At 43.7% G+C, this 15,066-nt stretch overlaps 1 long non-coding RNA gene across 1 annotated transcript in view; it reads left to right on the plus strand.

Moving 5' to 3' along the window:
• The window catches only part of LOC137437407 (uncharacterized), a 217,621-nt gene extending 209,930 nt beyond the window's left edge, over positions 1 to 7,691 (plus strand). The window contains exon 3 of the long non-coding RNA XR_010986527.1: positions 7,672 to 7,691. This is a non-coding gene — a long non-coding RNA (uncharacterized LOC137437407). The remainder of the gene's footprint in view (positions 1 to 7,671) is intronic.
• The last annotated feature ends 7,375 nt before the right edge of the window (positions 7,692 to 15,066 follow it).

Consider the following 15,066-nt stretch of genomic DNA (forward strand, 5'->3'; position numbering starts at 1 on the left):
ACCTCATCATGATTTGAACACAGACCTTGTACATATTCCATGACTTCCTCCTTTATCTCCCTCTTAGTTTCCCTCCGTCTCTTCTTAATTTCACTCACCCCCTCTTCCACCTCCTCTAATTTTTCCTTTACCTCCTTCAGCTCCCGATGCGCCCCTCTATTTCTTCCTCCATCGCTACTTTAACCGTTTCTATGTGCGTCCTTACCTCCCGGTCCTTCGTCTCCATTACTTCTGTCACCTCTTCCAACCTCTTCGTCAATCCCTCATGTACCATTTGACATTCCTTCTGTGTTGCTATTAATTCATTTTTAATGTCCTTTTGTGTCGCTTTTAAACCCCCGATGATTGCAGTGTTCTTTTCCACTTGGTCCGCTAGTTCCCTTTGTCCTACTGTCAGCTGTTCTACTCCCTTCGTCAGACCCTCTATGCCCCCCTGTAACCGAGCCGTATTATTCCTCACCTCTTTCTCCATACGCTTCTCACCTCGCTTTACCTCCTCGCGTAGCCCCGAAACCTCCTCACTTACACCTTGTCATATCCCCTCTTTCATCTCCTCCATCTCTTTTGTAGATGCCACCCTCATCTGTCCCAATTCATCCCTCTGAGCATCCAGTTTACTTTCTAACCCGATTTTCACCTCCTCTATCTGGTTCCCCATCTGTTCGATTTCCCGGGCGGATTGCTCCCCTATTTCCCGCAATTTGTCTTCCATCCTATTTTCTAACCCCATTAACCCGTTTTTCACCCTCTCTAACTGATTCTCCTGGGCAGCCATTCTATTTTCCACCCCCGTTAACCCATGTTTCACCCCTTCTATCCCATTGTCTAATCCCTCAAATTTCTTGTCTAATCCCTTAAGATTATTGTCTAACCCCTCAAATTTAGCTTCTAGCCGTTCCGCCATTTCTCCCATTTTGCCCCCCATTTCGCCCCCCAATCGCTCACTATCAGCCCTTGCTTCGTCCCTCATTGCCTTCATTAGCTCATTTTGAGCGTCCATCCGGTTCCCCATTTGTCCCATTTGGCCTTCCAATCGCTCACTATTCTTGTCCATAAGGGCCTTCATTTGTATCATAAAAAGATTCAAATCCACCGGTGGCGCTGCTACGGTCGCGGGCGCGGCAAAATTTGGTGCCGCTACACCCACGTGCGCGAGGACGCCATTTTGTGCGCCTGATACTCCCTCAACCACATTGCCATTGCTCTCCTCCTCCCTTTCCTCCACATACATTTCCCCGAGGTCCTGGGTTACCCCTAACCCGTCTATCTCCCCTACCGACATCCGATCGCCTTGATTGTCCATGGCGCGATTTCAAAATTCGGGTTTTATAAAACAACAAAATTTCGGCAGCTCGTAATTTTGACCAAATTTTTTTTTTTCTACACGTTTTAAAAATTTGGTTCGGGCCTTGTATCCCACTCCTAGACACCAATTGTTACGGGTCACGGGCAAGATGTTACTTTGGGCCGAGCGGATGGTCAACCGCGACCGTTACAGGATCCCCGATTAGCCCGACTCCCCCAACGTTGACCAATCGCGCCACAGGTATTCAATCGGGAAACCTCTAAAGCGACCGAATGTAAAGAGGAAGAGAGAAGAAGACAGAGTACGGAGGAATAACAGAATTTATTATACACACAAGCAAAAAGAAGGAGCGATCAAAGTTATTTACAAGCAATGGATGGAAGAAGCAGTCACACAGTGAATCGTTAGCTTATACTAGTCAATTTACTTAACCCCAGGACAACGATTAGGACAGACGACGTTCACACTTACACGGGGGAAATTGCAGGCAGGAATGGCGGAGGTGGGTTGCTGGAGAGGGAGGCAGGGTCAGGTCCCTGCAACCGGCAGGGCTGGAGGTAGCAGCTCCCAATTCTTCGCGTTTTTGGCGGGAAAACCCTCGGTCGCGTCGACGCTGCTGATGCTGTGGACGTCACGCGCTGGCTCGGTCACACCTGCTCCTCTCCTTCTGGTGGAGCCGTCTCCCTCCTCTCAGCGCGTCTCTCCAAAGCTTGTTTCCTCTCCAAGTACCTCTCCTTTTTGGTTTGGAGCGTCTCTCATCTCACAGCTCACAGCTCAGCTTACAGCTCATCTCTCCTCTCATCTCTCATGTCATCTCCTGAAGCAGTCCCTTCCAGTCGCTTTTATTACTCGGGTAGGAATCAAGCCGCCGGCTGCGAGGGCACGCCTACCGGGTCGCTCACCGCGGTCCTGGTTGGCTGTTAGGGCTGTCCGATTCCCCCTTTGATCATGACGACGTGCCACGCCTGTGAGTTGGCGGCTCCTACCCCCCTCTTCTCCGAGATTAGCACATGGGCAATGGCGGCTTGCGAGATTGAACACCACTCGCACCGCTTTTGAAAGGAACTTTGGAGAGCGGAGATGATTGGGGAAATTGAAAGGGGCCTACGCTTATTTCGTTTGATACAATGCAGAGTCAATCTAGTGGGAAACACATATTTAGCCTACATAGAATAAGTAAATAAACTATTTAAAAAGATATATCGTGGCCTGTGTGTAAGTTTCATGGAATTAACTAGGGGGACGTCCTTCGACCTTATTTACTCTACGAGGGTCAGTTAAAACACTACAAAACCATACTTTTCACATTCGTTACAATATATATATATATATATATATATATATATATATATATATATATATATATATATATATATATATATATATATATATATATATATATATATATATATATATACAGTGATCCCTCGTTTATCGCGGGGGTTACGTTCCAGAACCCCCCGCGATAGACGAAAATCCGCGAAGTAGCGACCATATTTTTATTTTATTATTTATATATATTTTAAAGCTTTATGACCCTCCCCACACTCTTATTAACCTTTCTCACACTCTTATTAACCTTTCCCATACTCTTATAAACACTTCCTATACTCTTAAACACTTTTTACACTCTTAAACATACGTAATTTTAACAACATATAAAATTCTAATGGGTACTCACGATTGAAGATACTGTAGCGACCCATGGGTTCCCCAAGCAAGACCAGCATCAGAATCTCCTTGCTCCAGCCAGTGACGTCACCGGCGGGGATCCCTGGTGCCAGAGTGGCTGGTCACGTGACCGCCAAAGCGTGCCGCGCGTGCGGGTATAATCAGCTACACCTGTTGATCACGTGACCGCCGAAGCACGCCACGCTTGAGAGGCGTGGCTTTCGGTTTCTGGTTGTGCTTTATAATGCAGCCCGATAAATGGGCTTTTCAGTGTTCCCGAGTTGGTTTTGAGAATAAATATCTTCTCGGACGAGTTTGTGTCTTGCCCGTCATTTCGTCCGTATCAAGCAAGAGCCCCGGCTCTTCAATACTACAACTTGCGTGATGAAGATGATGATGAATTAGCTGTGCAGTACTGATGACGATGAAGGTGATGACGATGATGAATGTACTGCACAGCCAGAAAGAGCATTACAGTTACCCATTACGTGGGTAACTAGCGCAAATGGAAGCTGCCGCATCTGCGTTTTCCATACGCACGACTCTTTGTCTCTTTGTCTACTGTTCTACTGTACACTATGTACAGTATTTTATTTCTTGTAATATGTTTTAATTACTGTATTTTTCTTATTTTTTTACGTTTTAAATTTTTTTAGGCTAGTAAATGCTTATTTTACCACAAAAATATTTAAAATAATAGTATATAAAAATACATTTATACCGCAAAATCCCGCGATATAGCGAAAAATCGGCGATATAATTTTACATATACTAGCGAGAAAAACCCGCGATGTACCGAAGCCGCGAAAAGTGAACCGCGATATAGCGAGGGATGACTGTATATATATATATATATTTATATATATATATATATTATATATATATATATATATATATATATATATATATATATATATATATATGTACAATTCTCTAAGGTTTATGGATGGGATTATGCAGAAAGCAGATACCACACCGTACATGCAGGACAAGGACATTATCCATATTAGACCATACCTTGTTTCCCTTTATTCCAAACAAATTTTAATTAAAGGAAATTTATGGCACTGGTGCCCACTCAAGGCATTTTGGCTTTGTTTCCAAAAATTACAAATATAGCGATAGTACCTTGAAAATTCTGCCTGGATCAATGAGAAAGGTTCTACTGATGCTTGTATCAAAATTGCCAAACCCTGTAATCCCAGATCCACCAGGGAAAAAAACCAGAAATGTGCGGTACTTCATAATGCAGCACTGCTCAACTCCTCCATCGTCATGGCAAAGGATCTTAATAACGATTGGTAATATATATATATATATATGTATATTGTATATACTTGCGATTAAAACATAAATGAAAGCTTTTTCCCATGTGTTTGCATAATGTTACGAAAGCAGCTCAATGACGTTCGTGGCTAACCCATATATTTCTATCACGATTAAATTCCCATGGTGCAAGATCGCCACCTGGTGTCTTCATGGAAAGTTCTCGACCAAGTGAAGTCAGTAATTATTTATGTCTACACTCTATAGGATATATATATGTCTACACTCTATATGTACAGTACTTCATACAATCACATTGAGCTGAACTGGTATATGTGAGGATAAAATGCAAACATCAGGCATATTAAAGTAATGGAGAAAGAAAACTAGCGAACGCACAAAGGTGTGAGTATAAAAATACTTGTTGCTTTATTTAATTGTCGTGGATTAGCCTTGTATCACCTTGGCATTCAGAAACTCACAGCATCCTGGCTACCTATCTCCGATCTCTGGAAAAACTCCAAGATGTGTCCTGGAAAGCGAGACGTCTCCTGCCACCCTAAAGACCGGCCGGTCTTGTGATTATATATATATATATATATATATATATATATATATATATATATATATATATATATATATATATATATATATATATATATATATATGTACACACACAGTCACGTGAAAAAGTAAATACACCCCATGTAAAGTTTTGACTTTTTCAACATAGTTCAACATACAGCTATTTGATCTTCATTTCAACAATATTGATAGATAAAGGTGATATAATATAACAAATATCATGAAACATTTACATTTTGCAGTCCATTGTATAATTTAAATAAACATAAATGCAAATTTTGCATGTGGAAAAAGTAAGTACACCCCTACATTTATCACTTCTTCAAATACCTAAAATTAGAATCAGGTGCACCAGCTCAGGTGCCAATGATTAGAACATCGTTAGAGAGGATCGTGGAGGAACCTGTCTTATTTAAACCTCAGACATTTCGTTTGGTTTGCTCTTTGTTGTTGAAGTGTGCAGCGTCACCATGCCTAGATCAAAAGAGCTCTCTGAGGCCTTCAGAAAGAAGGTTATAGATGCCCACGAGTCTGGGAAGGGATTTAAAAAGATCTCCAAACAATTTGAAATCAATCATTCAACTGTCCGGAAGATCATCTACAAGTGGAGAAGATTCCAAACAACTGCGAACTTGTTCAAGCCAGGCCGCCCCAGCAAGTTCAGCCCGAGAGCAGACTGCAAGATGCTGAAAGAAGTCTCGAAGAACCCCAGAATGTCATCACGGGACCTACAGGTAGCTCTTGCCACTGTTGATGTCAAAGTGCACGAGTCTACCATTAGAAAGAGGCTGCACAAATTTGATCTACATGGGAGGTGTGCCAGGAAGAAACCTTTGCTGTCCAGAAAGAACATCAGGGCAAGACTAAAGTTTGCCAATGAACACCTCGGCAAAGACCAGCACTTCTGGAACAATGTGCTCTGGACAGATGAGTCAAAGGCAGAGGTATTTGGCCACAGTACCAGAAGACATGTTTGGCGAAAACCAAAGACAGCATTTGACCACAAGAACCTGATACCAACTGTAAAGCATGGTGGTGGAAATATTATGGTTTGGGGCAGCTTTGCTGCATCAGGGCCTGGGCAGCTCACCATCATAGAATCCACGATGAATTCTTCATTGTACCAGAGGGTGCTTGAGGATAATGTGACGCCATCTGTCGGAAAGTTGAAGCTCAACCGAAGGTGGACCTTGCAACATGACAATGACCCTAAACATACCAGTAAATCCACCAATGAATGGCTGAAAAGAGAGAAATGGAGGGTTCTGGAATGGCCAAGTCAAAGCCCGGATCTAAATCCCATCGAGATGTTGTGGGGGGATTTGAAACGAGCTGTGCATGCAAGAAACCCCTCAAACATTGCACAGCTGAAATAATTCTGCATGGAGGAGTGGGCAAAATTTCTCCCAGTCGATGTCAGAGACTGGGAGACAGTTATAAGAAATGCCTACTTGAGGTTGTTTCTGCCAAAGGCGGCAATACTACCTATTGGAGCCAAAGGTGTACTTACTTTTTCCACATGCGAAATTTGCATTTACGTTTATTTAAATTATACAATGGACTACAAAGTGTAAATGTTTCATGATATTTGTTATATTATATCATCTTTATCTATCAATATTGTTGAAATGAAGATCAAATAGCTGTATGTTGAAATATGTTGAAAAAGTCAAAACTTTACATGGGGTGTACTTACTTTTTCATGTGACTGTATATATAAACGGATTTTCGTTTTTGACAAAATGACGGAAAAACCTGAACAACGCTACTGCATCAAATTTTGTGTAAAGCTTGGCGATTCCCAAGTGGAAACGATCCGCAAGATTCAACACCGTTCATTCCATTATGAAGGAGGATTTGGGCTTCAGGAGAATCTCAGCCAAGTTTGTACCAAAGCTGCTAACGATTGAGCTGAAGCAACTCCGTTTGGAGATCGCACAGGACATGCTGGAGACTGTGAACAGCGATCCCAGCTTCCTCAACACAGTGATCACTGGCGATGAGTCCTGGGTTTATGGGTACGACCCAGAAACCAAGTTGCAGTTTTGATGCAAGTTTGATGAACCACAAAATTTGATGCAGTAGCATTGTTCAAGTTTTTCCGTCATTTTGTCAAAAACGAAAATCCGACGGTGCTCACTTACATTTCCTCACTCATCGGCGGTCTGCCATCGAATGACAGCTTCTGCAGGTGTGAAAAAATTCACGTGTGCGCATTAGGATCGCCTACATACGTGCACCAATCACCGCCTCCCTAGCTTCTTTTTTTTATGCACGAAAAATAACGGTCGGATACTTTTTGAACACACTACGTATGTATATATATATATATATATATATATATATATATATATATATATATATATATATATATATATATATATATATATTTGTATATATATATATATGTATATATATATATATATATATATATATATATGTATGTATATATGTATATATATATATATATATATATATATATATATATATATATATATATATATATATATATATTATATATATATATATATATATATATATATATATATATATATATATGTAAACGCATGTACAAAGTTATCTTCGCACGATTGACTCCTTTTAAAGTCTTTTCGATGTATAAAGCAAAGTTGAAAAATAATATGCTGAAGTTCAATTTATTGATCACGCACTGAATGTGATTTGGATAAATGACCTTGTTTGTGCTGTAATGAAGACAGAGGGCGTACAGTGTTCTTGATTCAAATGGTTATTTATGTTGAAATGTCTTACCTCATTAAGCATGGTATGAAGTATTCCTGTGGGAAAATCCCTCTGCAATCTGTATTCTTTGTGCTTTTTAGGGAAAGATCATGTTATGTCGCCACGGGCACAAGTTTTGGTGTGAAAGGGTGGACTTGGCGTAAAGGATCCATTCCACCATGTTATAGGCCGGACAGGCCTGGATTGACAACAGTATCACGAATCAGCACAGGGTGGATGATGTGGAGCTGCGTCAAGGGGCATAGCATGGCCCAAGAAGATTAAGTTGAGGACAACCAGGGGCGGGAAGAGTTGCACTTTGGACGGTGTTGGAGGCTGCGCAATTGCATTGATGCAAAGTCGACATGACATCCTGCTGCTCAGCATTTCTCCCATCCCCAACCAGGGCCTCTACAACCCGCCGCGACCGGCCTGCACTCGCACATCTTGGACTCATTGGACCATGCCTGCTTGCATACGATCCATCCTTGGCGCATGGAGACTGTTCCCCTCTTTGCCATAAGTTCCTCCTTAAGGGCCTGGCATGCTCTGTCAAGTGCAGCAACAGTATTTATAGTCTTGCCTAAATTTCCCTGGTCCTTCTGTGGTGTGCCTGAGACCTTATGGAGTATATTAGAGGACAGATTGGGTTCAGGTGATTAGCGTCAGCATGGAAAGCACCCCACATGAGAAACAGCGACTGCGCGAACCGCAATTTGGGTTCCACATTGCTTCGCCAGCTCAGATGTTCCACCGAAGTATGGTAGCATGGCAAATAGGCCCTCAAACCTGCTTGGAGCATTAAAACTGGTGGACCGGCATGACTACTTTGACAGTGGTTTGTCAGGATTTGGATCAGGTGCGGAGTACAAAGACGAGGCATGGGAAACTGTCGCCTCAAGGCAAAATTTTCTTTGCCGCTAAATTTAATTCGTAATTATGGAAAAGCAATCAAGGCAACCCAAAACAGGAGGGGGTCCATTAGACCAATGCCATTGTGGCCTTAACCGAAATGGAAGTGGAAGGTCCACTAGAGGGCCCAGCAAAGTTTCCCCTCCTACCCAGTAGATAGAACCCTCCCCCCCCCTCCCCCCCCCCTCCCATTCAGCTAGTTGTTAACCTATAATTTGTGGTCATGGTGGCCATGTTTGAAAACATAGGGGCTGCCTTAGTGAACATTGGAGGCTAATGGTGCCAGGTTGTTGGCTAATTGTGCAGAAATTATGGATGGCCAGGATAGGCATGACAACATGGGGGCCGAGGTGATGGCTAAGATAGAGGCCAGCCACAACAGTTTGGCAGTGTGTTTAGATGACATGTGGGACACAGAGTGGAATATGGCGGCCGGTCAGGCCAGGGTAGTTTGGAGAATTAGAGCCACTGTAAGGGACATAACGGTTGCCCAGGGAGTAGTAAAAATGGATACAAGGGAGAATAAAGGGTACATGGATAAATTGAAACAGGGACAGACAGAGAGAGACAGAAATAGCAATGGGGACAGAACAAAGTCAAAATAAAATCGACCAGAGAAACACAGAAATTGCAAAGAAATCAGAGGGAGTAGAAGAGGCACAAGTACGTGTTGGGACGATGAGGTGTGTGTGGCGCCACAGGTGCAGAGATCTGTGTTTGGAGAGCCGGAGGAGAGGCACGATCGCTGGGTGGAGCTGGTGATTGCCACAACCAGGTAGGTTGACACACGGTAATGGTAAGAATAGGGAGCGAGCCCAGTTAACGGAGGCCTGGACGGAGACTCTTGCCGGGGAGGTTTGGGTGTGCCTGAATATGTGCAGTGTGGATTTGAGTCTGCACATCAACTGTTCAAACCTGCACCCGGTGCTGCACAACATGAGTCTGTGTGGTTAAAGCCGAACAGCCGGTATGCGAACCGTGCACCAAGACGAGCGGAAGGCATGAAAGGATGTGCAGCCTGTGTGTGCCGGCACAGGTGAGGAGAGAGTGAGGGGCTGTCCATACTCGCCTCCAGCAGCACGTATGTGGGGTAGGTCGAAGATCTAGTATACAGGAACGGCCACCCTGGTGCGCACCGAGCTGCCGTGTGCTGGAAGTCCGAAGCCATGTGTGTGCCAGCATAGGTGGGGATGAGAGTGAGGGTGTGAGTGTGGTTGAGTACGGCACATATGTGTGAGGCACCTAGAATGGACATAAAGGAGAAGGGAAGTGGGATGCCAATGGGAGAGTTGCGATTATTGACGGATTGGTTAAGAGTACAAATGGGGAGAGACTCCCTACTGATGCACGCAAGCCGCCGTAGTTAAGTTAGGAATGGATTGTCATGCTCCCTTCCGGTTTTGTGGAATACCGGAAGTGCTAAAAGGCAGAGCTGGAAATATGATGCTGACAGGTGAGATATGGGGTTAGAAGGGTTTAGCACAGTGCTTCTCAAACGTTTGTTTTTCACGGACCACTTGAAAATTGCTGAGGGTCTCGGTAGCCCACTTATTAAACTTTTTTTGTTTTACCAATAAAAACGCACAACTCATTTTCATATCGTACTTATCTTTCTAATGCGATGGATGTGCCTGGTTTTGTTTTTGAGCAAAGTTCTGGGAAGTCTGGCCTTATGTCAGGTTCAGCATTCATCCTGCTTCTGTATTTGGATTTGAGGGTTGTAAGTGATGGAAATCCTGTCTTCCACTGCAAAGTAATCTTCAAATTGTTTCTTGAGAGCAGCTAGATGCTCTTCAATGTCATTTTTTTTGTCAAGAACCAGTTCATTTTGCAAGGCCAAAAAATAAAACAAGTAGAGGGCCAAGTACAGATATTCTCGCTTGTTCCGCAACCTTTCTGCGGACCATCTGAGTGGAGCTCGCTGGTCCACCGACCACAGTTTGAGAACCTCTGGTTTCGCAGACTTTGTGTAAATTGACGTTTTAAATTTAAATGAGAAGAGAATCGGAAATTGTAAAAGCTCAAATTGCGTATTGTCGCATCGAATAGAGATTGGCTGACCTACAGAGTAGAATGACTTCCGCCTCGCTTCTCTCGACCCAACGGGATTAGGCATGAATGGGGAATAGATGTTGTGATGAGGTGTGTGGACCAAAATTTATGTTAATTGATGATTGAGTGACATGGTGCGAAGAGAGGGTGTGCATGTGATGAAGAGGAAACACATCCACTTGTGGAGGGAATCGTTGGTTAGTGATAGGTAGATAGAGGGGATTCTGCGTTTTGGAATATGGATGCCGTTACATTGTCGGGGCTGAGAGAAGCAAAGTTATTTTTAAGCATGTAAAAGGGTAATTGAAGGACTGGGGGTGTGGCTCATAGTGAGTAGGAATTGGAGGAAGGGCCGACCCGGCGATCGGAGCACTCTGCTCCGGTGCGGGCTATGGAAGCCCTGAGGGGTGTTAAAATTTTTGTGGTAGGCCAGAGTACCTGGGAGAGGACTCGAGATGCTGTGTGCCAGAGAGGGCAGTTGTTCGGGGAGCCAGTGAGGGCCCCCAAAATTTGGCTGGAACAAAGCAGCTTGTAAGGTGGCCCCAACAGCTCAGGGGAGCCACACCAGACAGCAGGGGAGATCCTTCGGAGGGGACCACACTGCCCCGCCACAGCATTGTGCAAAGGTACTGAGACTGAGTGAGGACTGACTGAAAGGTACTGAGTGAGGGCCCCCAAACTGATTAGAGTACCATGTGAAGCAGCGAGTAAATTGGTTGCATAGAACAACATTAGAGTGGGGGAGGGTGGGGGGTTAATTATAAGAGAGAAAGTTTTTTTTGACAGTGAGTGCTACGTTAGAAAAGAGATTCTTCCCCAACGAAGTGGAATGCACTCCATTCTAGTGCAACTGGAGAAAAATCACAAGCTGGTCAAACACCTGGAACATGTCTTTTAACCCTGAGAAATCCCACACACACTCTCTCTCTCTCTCTCTCCAAAAGGACAATACCGCAAACACTTCCATATACTTTCTCAACAGCCTTCTCGTGGAAGTTCAGTCATTCAAACTCTTGGGTCTCACACTCTCAGCCATGATCTCTCTTGGGCAAACCTCATTTCAAAGTTGGTCTCTAAAACCAGACTGGGCATCCTTTGTCATACAAAGTCCATCCTTGGCACACCTGAACTCCTATCCACCCACTGAGCTTTAATTTGCAGCATGATGGAGTACTGCTCTCCCTCCGGGCTGGTGCTTTACGCTGTGAAAATTAAGGCTTTCAATATCATTGGAATCTCTCGCCAAGAATCTGAGTCCATGGGCCTATCACTCCGCCATCGCCAACAGGTTGGTGGTGTGTCTTCTTCAGTCTCCTATCTGGTCTTGCACCCACTGCCCTTTCCTGCTTTGTCCTCCCCCACCACCTCCACCCCCCAACTTCTGGGTATCTGCAGGGCACACATGGTCCACCAGAAACTCCATTCTAGTGCAACTGCTGAATTCCAGAACCATTCTAGTGCTCACCTCCACTCATTTGTTCCTCTTTTTCCCCTGCCTGTGGAACCAGCTTTCAGACTCTGTTCAATCTCATTCATCCCTCCAGGTCTTCAAGACAACTCTTCACCACCATCTCAAATCATCGCCCACCAAAAGCCATGATGTTCGCTACACCCATTAAATCACCCTCCACCCCTTCCCAAAAATTTGCTTCTCCATCCATATATTCCTCACCTTGCATTGTCCCCTACCATCGTCCCCTACCATTGTCCCCTACCTCGTCATCCTGTGTTTGTCTGTCTACAACTATTTTCTCCCTCTGTCCTGGTGTTGGAATTTCCCCCTTCTCCTCCTGCTGTTCCTTTTGTCATGTTGCATCCTGATCCGTTGTGTTTTAGCTCTTCCAAGACCCTTGATGATGTATATATTTTAAAAAGTTACTTGGTCTGTGAGTGATTCGAGTTGTACTGATCACTTGCTGCTTTACTAATTAATTGTTCATTAAAGGGCAGATTGGGTTGGGAGGATGTTTAGTGTCTGCACTGAAAGCACCCCACGTCCAGCGTGGTGACCGCTCCAACCGTGATTTGGGTGCTGGGTGTGTGGGAATAACAGCACATTGCTTCCCAGCTCAGACATTCCACTGAATCACAGTAGCGTGGCAAATAGGCCCGCAAACCTGCTTGGATCATCAGAAGCAGTGGAACGGCATGACCATTTTGACAGTGGTTTATCAGGATTCGGACCAGGCAACTGGGCTGGCCTGACAAAACATCAGGTATAACAAATTAACAGAAAACTAAAACAATCTAAAGCAAAAAGGTGTGAGTGAGTGTTCACCTGTTGCTTTATTTCAGTGTCGTGGATTGGCCTTTTAGCACCTTGGCATTCAGATATTCCCAGTATCCTGACTACCTACCTCCAGTTTCCAAAAGTAAATTTCAAGTCTTTTCGATGTGCAAAATGAAGTCGGAAAATGATATGCTGAAGTTCAGTTTATTGATCTCGCACTGAATGTGATTTGTATAAATGACCTTGCTTGGTGCTGTAATGAAGACAGAGGGCTTACAGTGTTCTTGATTCAAATGCTTCTTTATGTTTAACGGTCTAACCTCATTAAGCATGGTATGAAGTATATTTTAACATCACCTAATGTCGTAGGGCTCCTCTGAGCTCTCTTTCCTGGGTTTGAATCCCAACACAGCTACACACTGTGAACCTGGTATTTCACAAGCAGGGTGAGGCATCAAGGAGTATGCCATCCGCCAGATCCGTCAACTGGTATGAGTTTGTGGGCATTCAAGACTCCACGGTGTCCTTCGCAAAGAGAAGGCGAGCTTTCGTCGGCATCCTAAATAAATTCCAAATTCCTGCCCGAATTACTATTGGAAAGGCAATTGCAAACTACCCATTGTAACCATTGACAAAAAACTGCTCCAGCAGCATTGATGCGACTCCCTGTAAGAAAGAGTATGGTACATCAACATCAGAATATATATATATATATATATATATATATATATACATACATATACATACATACATACATACACACACACACACACACACACACACACACACACACACACACACACACACACACACACACACACACACACACACACAATGCCTTCAGAAAGTATTCACACCCCTTGACTTTTTCACATTTTGTTGTGTTACAGCCTGAATTTAAAATGAACAAAATTGAGATTTTTTGTCACTGATCTACACCTAATAAATACCCCATAATGTCAAAAGTGGAGTATATATTTCAGAACATTTTACCAAATAATTAAAAATGAAAAGCTGAAATGTCTTGAGTCAATAAGTATTGTCTGTGCATAATCCCTTTGCTATGTATGACACTCCAAATTGGGCTCAGGTGCATACAATTTCCTTTGATCATCTTTGAGATGTCTCGACAACTTGATTGGAGTCCACCTGTGGACAATTCAATTGATTGGACATGATTTAGAAAGAAACACACCTTTACATATAAGGCCCCACAGTTGACTGCATGTCAGAGCACAAACTCTACCATGAAGACCAAGGACTGTCCGTATAACTCAGAGATATAATTTTGAGGAGGCATAGATCTGGAGAAGGGGACAAAACAATAATTTATAGTGTTGAAAGTTCCAAGAGCACAGTGAGCTCCATCATTAGGAAATGTAAAGAATATGGAATGACCCAGACCGTTCCTAGAGATGGCCGTCCGAATAAACTGAACAACCGGGCAAAAAGGATCTTGGTAAGGGAGGTGAGGAAGAACCCAATGACCACTCTGACAGAACTACAAAGTTCCTTGGGTGAGATAGGAGAACCTGCCGGAAGGACAACAGTCTCTGCAGCACTTCACAAATCTAGTCTTTTTGGGAGAGTGGCCAAACAGGAACCACTCCTGAGAAAAAGCCAAATGACACCACGCCTGGAGTTTGCGAAAAGGCACGTGAAAGACAGAACATGAGGCAAAAGATACTGTGGTCTGATGAGATGAGAATTGAACTTTTGGCCTGAATGCAAAGCGCTAAGCGCTACGTCTGGTCGAAACCGAGCATGGCTAATCACCCATCTAACACCATCCCTACCGTGAAGCATGGTGGTGGCAGCATTATGCTATGGGGATGTTTTTCAGCGGCAGGGACTAGGAGACTTCTAAGGATAGAGGGAACAATGAATGGAGCCAAATACAGGTAAATCCTTGAGGAGAACGTTCTTCAGAGTGCCAAAGACCTTAAACTGTGACAAAGATTTACGTTCCAACCGGACAATGACCCCAAGCATACAGCCAAAGCAATACTGGAATGGCGTCTGAATAAGAATGAGAAAGTCCTTGAGGGGCCCAGCAAAATTGCGGACTTGAACCTCATTGAGAATCTGTGGAAACACTTGAATATTGCTGTTGACCGAAGCTCCCCATCCAACTTGACAGAGCTTGAGCAAATCTGCAAGGAAGAATAGGGGAAACTCCCCAGATCCACATGTACAAAGCTGATACAGACATACCCAAGAATAGTAGAAGCTGGAATCACTGCTAAAGGTGCTTCTACGAAGTATTAGACTAGACGGAATTCTGAGAAATGTGAATATTAGG

The sequence above is a fragment of the Myxine glutinosa genome, chromosome 12 (genome assembly GCF_964187855.1).
Source record: "Myxine glutinosa chromosome 12, kmMyxGlut1.1, whole genome shotgun sequence".
Classification (NCBI taxonomy): Eukaryota; Metazoa; Chordata; class Myxini; order Myxiniformes; family Myxinidae; genus Myxine; species Myxine glutinosa.